Raw genomic sequence first — 6,953 nt, 5'->3', positions numbered from 1 at the left:
AGGGAGAAAGCCAAGGGGGAGGGGGGTAGTTTGCCATCCACAGCTTTTGTTTAGGTGGCAGAATTTGAATTTTAGCTTGTGTGGTAAATTAAAGGACGTTTTCTGTGGATGTATTACCATCCACATGGGATTTGATTAACAGCAGGAAAATATATTTTTAATTAAGATACTTCAATAAATGATCCAAATGCGTAGTTAGTCTAATTCTGAAATAAGACATGGAATGCCAAAATAAAGCAATTGTAACTGGCAGTAAAAGTGCTAAAGTACTGGAGCAAAGTGCAGTAAAATCTCAAACAGGAAGTGCAGGTGCCAGTCTATAAACACTTCTAGTTCAGTTAGGCTTGTGTCTGAATGATGATTGTTGGTCGATGGAACAAAAACGTGGGTATTTTATAATTAATGTATGACAAAACATAACTAACTACAGTTTAGTCTGGTTTAAAGCTGTGTGCTCAATGATATTACATATTCAAAGTTTTTGTGTTTGAATCTAGATCAGTGGAGGCATTAGGCTACAACATAGGCCTACTGTTCAAACACGTCTGTTTGTTTGTATTTACATTTATATTTAGTCATTTAGCAGACGCTTTTATCCAAAGCGACTTACAAATGATTACAATAGAAACAATCAAAACCAACAAAAGAGCAATAATATGCAAATGCTATGACAGGTCTCTGTTAATATTTATATTTTCATTAATGTATATTTTCTGGTAATTTAAAACTACAGAAACAAGACTGTTGCTCAGGGTGTATTTTGTACCTGGATGCCAATCATATATATGCATGTATAAATTATTTTTATTATTAAACCATAAGTTTATGGACAGTACTGTACATTATAGACAGTGCAGTATTTTATATAGGACAGTATTGAACAGTCAGTGTGTCTATGCTTTGTAGGCTTTTTCATTCATGAAAAATTAAATATGCAATCAACCCTGCTTAAGATCCATATACCTAGTAAGGATTTAAATAGAACCAGAAAGGCATGACGAATGTTGGTTATATATAGACACATTATCAGCAAGATCTTTTTTGTAATCTGAAATATGATTTAAGTTTAATTCCTTCTCCCACCTCTTCCTTTACCCAACTGCAGTGTGTGATGACAGCTTACACTTTTGCACTAATACCCCCTCCTTCTTCAGATTTAATTAGACTGAGAAGCCCTCTGATGTGATCATCCTGAACGAGGTTGCTCCACTAAATCACCAAAGCAATAAATTCCACCCAGAATAAATTGAATCTTAATTTATAGGTCTTGTTTTATGGACTGAGTCAGAGTCTGCCAGCACCTCAGACACCATGTATCCAATGTGTTGTGTCTGTTTAATTACAGCGATCATTCATTGGCTCTTAAATATGAACCAACGGATATTTTGATTTATTCCCTTGGTAAACACCACCAGGATTATTTAGTGCAGTTTAAATACACCTTTATCTAACAATCTGAAAGTAATTACGGTAATTCAATATACTATTTAGTCAATACTTCAAATTAAAACCCACCTCCCTGGGTTTACTTTTCATAAAAGATCTGAAAACCAGTGCAAAGCTATTAGAAATGCAGGCACCATACATGCGTTCTCCTGAGTGCTGGACAGATTTAGTCAATATGGAATCAATGTGAGTGCTTGGTTTTAGTGATAGGCTCTAGTCCAAGTTAATGCCATTTCATTAGTTGAGACATGGCGTACTGCAGAGTAGATTAAAAATAGGAAGAGGGGTCATCGAACAGAGAGGGCTGTATTCAGACAATAGCTGATCCTACAGCTTGATGCCAGGAAGTCCTGCTTGGTCTGCAGCAGTCCTCTCTCCTGCCTGCTGACCAAACCTAAAGGGTGCTGTAATCTAGTTAAAAAAGAGATTGATGGCTCTGTGTACATTAAGGTAGATCTGTCCGATTGTTCATCCAATTGAGTCCAGGCCATTAGGCCCGTGTTCAATCAAGATGAGCTCACGCTGCTTCTTTTTCTTCCTCTCCGTCTTTTCGATTTGTGTTCCTTATCTCCCGGACTTGAATTCTTTACTTATTCTTCCTCACCTAAAGAACTGCCTAGTCTATTCTGGGCTTTTTTTCTGCTGAAGATGGAATTGAATTGTGAATCAAACTGGCTGCAGTAGGTATTCTCTTTGGCAGATTCAATAAGGATTGAGGGAACTTTGCACCTTAACAACCCTATAGTTCTGTCTCGAGTTGGCGCCAGCTTCATGGTAATAAAGTAGTATTGCAGACCACCTGAATGCTCTCGGTAGACAGTATGTCGATGCTCTTGCTATAAAAGAGATCAAAAAGACCTCTGGGATTTAATACTTTGGAAATTTTATAGATACTCAAACAGTATAACACAATCTAAAATGATCATAAACTAAAACTCTAAGCACTCAGTCTTTAGCCTATTTTTGGGGTCTTTACAGCATGAAGATAAAAGGTACCACAAGAGATATTATTTTAATAAATTAATCTCATATATTCATATTTTATTGACCCTGAGGTAGCAATCCTAAAGTAGTTTTCTTTTGGTCTCTCAGAGGCCTTTGCCTTCTTAATTTATATCTCTGTGTATGTTTTGACAAATATTTCTTGACAAATTGTATTGTCGCTAGATTTTGCTTGTCACTCAATCAATAATCCAGTCATATTTTATCAGAGTTTTGGAAAACCAAAATTGACTTTCACAATGAAAGTGATAATATTTAAAGGCTTTGCTGTTGTCAATGACAAAATGTTCATGTTTAATTCTAAGAAATAATGTGGTTCCATCCATCTTCTGAAAAGTAATTACAATGAGGACCATCTTGCAAAGCTACAGTCATTCATAAGTACATTTGCAATTATCTTCATTTCTAAATAGAATTGGTCACTCATGCAGAAATACTATACTATAAAAAAATTAAGCAATTCAAAAGTGTGCTTGAAAACATTTTGGATGATAAGCCGCATGATGACATTCTTTCATTATACACAATTCCAACACTCAGAGCGCTACGAAAAGTCAGCATGTTATAATTTAGTCATCGACTTGCCATGAACCACTAAAATCAAGCCTTGTTCATTTTAAGTAAAGTTGACAACAACTTTTACTTCATGCATAGTTTAAACTGAATATGTAATTATTCAGATAAGTTGCTAAAAATATTGACTTGGTAGATTCTCTTCTAACAGTTGCTCCATCTTGACAGTAGCTGACCTGAAAAGAAAAGTGATTGTAAATACGTAAAGACATTGCGCTTATTCCCAGTATAGCACTTCTTGTGGTAATGCTGAGAATACAACACATATTTGAGCTCTGAGAATGTTTTGGCCTATAACTGATTATTCTGTAAAACTTTAATTTACTTGTATCCATTCTACATTGGCATTTTCACACCTGGCTCAGCTGGAGTGTTTGTTATACAATCTGGCATGTTTTCTCCAATAGTTCAGTTTGTTTGGCATATACGAATGCATACTTGCACTCAAATCTGCACCAAAATACTCAGTTCAAGATTGCCTGAAGGAGGTGATCTCAACTCAACCCAACTGAAAACGAGCTTGTTTGCTTGTGATGATGAGTAAGCAGTCCAACCAAAAAGATCAACAAAACAACCTGTATCATAATTCATAATGGGAAATCCTTTTTGCAAAAGCAGCATTGTCTGATTACTTACTACTTCATCTTGTCATTGCTCTTCACTGTTTTGTAACAAAACAAATGATCTACAGGTCTGAATGATATGACTTGGATTAAAGCACTGTACACTTCAGTCATTTGTTTCATCACAATGTTTGATGTAAAAATCCATGTATAAAGTTTATTGTGGCCTTTAGATGAATCAAATAATAACAGCCTACCTCTTATCTTGTCTTTCAGAGAAGACTTCCAGACCACTGCATCACTCCATGCCTGCTCTAGTAACATGTTGCAAAACATTTCTTCGTGCTTGCATGGTCTCTCCATGATGTAATGCTCTATCGAAGCTTGTGGAGAGCACTTGGATATAATGCAGCTGAAGCACAGTGTCCAGCCTTGCACGAGTTCGGGGGGGGGGGGGGGGGTAGACCGTGTCCTGAGATGGAGGGAGCAGTGGTGATAGATGATGTTGTGACAGCCGTTCGTTTCTTGCTGAGTTTTTTCCGCCCCAGGTCAAGGAGTGAAGTGGAGTGGAGTCAGCACAGCCATGGCGCTGTGATTTAAGGCCTGTGCTTCAACAGTAAATCGATCTGAATGGAAAAGCCTGAGTGGCCAGCAGCAGAGAAGCAAATCCAGCAAGGTATCCCTCAGCTCCCAGGGAGCACATTGCACTTTCTGACAGGATAGGCGTAGCGCTGCCAAAAGCCTCTGCAAGCTCATGCAATCCCTAAAGTAAATCGCTACAGAGCATGTCTACAGAAAAATCGGTGCTGTAATATAATGGATAACAATTATTTGCTTTCCTGTGCAACATGTAACTTTGCCAGAGTTATTTTTTACTCAAGCATTTAAAATGAACAGCTGGGCCACCTGAGCCTGACTTTTTTTTTTTTTAATAAAATATAAATATTTTATAACATTTTAAACAATATAAACTGCTCTAAGTAAATGTAAAGCTATTTATAATGTCTATTTTTATTTTTTTATTTTAATCATTGTGAGCAGCATAATTATACAGTGCCTTTTCAGGAAAGCGGTGTCAAGCACCAAAAGAAGCACCATAAAATGTGTCAGTGCAACTTGTGTGCTATATAGAGCCAATGCAACTTCTGCACAATACAGACTTATGGTGCTTTTTGTCATATGGAATACTTGTTGTCCTTTGTGGATGATCTGAGAGAGCATATGAGAGAGTAGTAGTCTATATTTTCATTAGGCTTATAGCCACTGAATGTTTGCTCTGTGATTAATGGTCTTTTACCTTTTTCATGAGCCAGTTCATCTCTCTTCTAACTGTCAAGGTAACTTTTAAATCTAAGCTGAGAACAGCTTTAAGTGCCATTGCTGAAGGATGCTTCACTCTCTACTGCGAAAGATAGCTAATGGCACTTTACAGATAGCAGGACACAAGTGATCGGCAAAAGCTTTTAGCATTAGCATTATCATTATCATTAAGAGGGATTGCATCATATACGTCTTTGCATTCACCTCCGTTGATCTTTGCGTCATGTCCGACAACAGAGTTTAAGTATTTTCCAAACATGGTGAAGTCCTGGTCCTGGGATATAACTGTAGATGCCCATGCATTAGATCAGCGGTAGGCAAGGTCAGTCCTGGTGTGCCGATGTCCTGCAGAGTTTAGCTCCAACCCTGAAAAAAAACTTCACCTGCCAGTAGCCCTAGTAATTCTGAAGACCTTGATAAGCTTCAGGTGTGTTTGATTAGGGTTGGAGCTAAACTCTACAGGACAGCGGCACTCCAGGATTGACGTTGCCTACCCCTGGATTAGATTTTACGGCAGCACGAGCAGAAATAAACTGTAGGCGTTCTGAGTTGAACTGACATGCAAATTACAGAGTCATTACTTTTACACAGTAATGAAATACTTGACTGGACCATTAATACCTCATGACTTAAACTAAAGTCATATCTTAATGTTTATACAGTGGTGTAATTCTATTGGGTTTTTCCTATGTCTGGTACAACATCTATAATATCATGAAATTTATATATGTGCTGCTTGCAAGCAAATAATTGTGTCAGAAAACAAGGTTCATATTGACTGGTCGTCGACTTGGAACTAGGTGATGTAGTCATGGCATCTGCCAGCTTACTCAGCCATACTAAACTAATAAACCTTGACTCCTTGGTCACAAAACTATTTTCACAACTAATTACTCAGCTGTAAAAGATCTGTAGGTGTAGTATACTTTGTACTGGCACATTGTCCAGGAATATTACACTATGACATTTTTGGTTGTCTGAAAGATAGCTAATTAATACTTTTATTAAGCAAGGATGTATTCAATTATTCGAAAGTGACAGTAAAACATATTGTTTAACCCATTTATTTAAAAATGATTGGCTTTATTCTAATTAGTGTCAAATGAATTGTTAAAAATGCAATAAAACTTAGACATGATCTGGGGATGTTGTTTTGGTCTTGTTTATAATTGCTCTATTTTGGAGTAGCATGCCAGGGATGATAGAGTCCGGTTTGATGAAATGCTGACCTGACCTTTGTCCTTGCCATTCTGATGTATCATCATCACCTGGCTCAACAGCACCGGTCAGTCCAGAGAACAAATGGAAAGATTATAGGGGAGTGAGGGAGGTGAGTTGTCAGTAAAATACAATGAGCTGATATGTCAGAATGTACAAAAATAACACACTGTAATAGACACACACACACGCCGGGGGCCTCATTTCCATTTCTTTATGTTTCTTTTTGCTTTATTTTCATCTGGCTTTCCCAAAATAATGTGATGTCTATATAAAAGGATAGTTCACCCAAAAATAAAAATTCTGTCATCGTTTGCTCAACCTCCTGTCATTCCAAACCTGTATGAATTTCTTGAAGATATTTTGAAAGGCGTCTCTGTGCTTTTTTCATCCATACAATTAGAGTTAATGATGTCCAACATGAACAAAATCAGTTGAACAATTCTTCAAAATGTGTTATTTGGTAACACTTTATAAGGACCGGTTCTCACTATTAACTAGTTGCTTATTAGCATGCATATTACTAGCATATTGGCTATTTAGTACTTACAAAGCATATATTTTATACATCCCTATTCCTACCCAATACCTACACTTAACAATACCTTACTAAGCAGTAATTAGGAGTTTATTGAGGCAAAAGTCAATAGTTAACAGTTAATTAATAGCAATAATTGGACCTTAAAATAAAGTGTTTCCTATTCTTTTGTCTTTTGCAGGAGAGAGAAAATGCATAAAGGTTTAAATGACATGAGGGTATATGTAAATAATGCAAATAACAGAGCTTTCATTTTTGAGTGAATTATCCCTTTAAAGGGGTCTCAGTTTGGT

This window comes from Barbus barbus (genome assembly GCF_936440315.1).
Source record: "Barbus barbus genome assembly, chromosome: 24".
Taxonomy (NCBI): Eukaryota; Metazoa; Chordata; class Actinopteri; order Cypriniformes; family Cyprinidae; genus Barbus; species Barbus barbus.
This window is presented reverse-complemented; position numbering follows the sequence as displayed.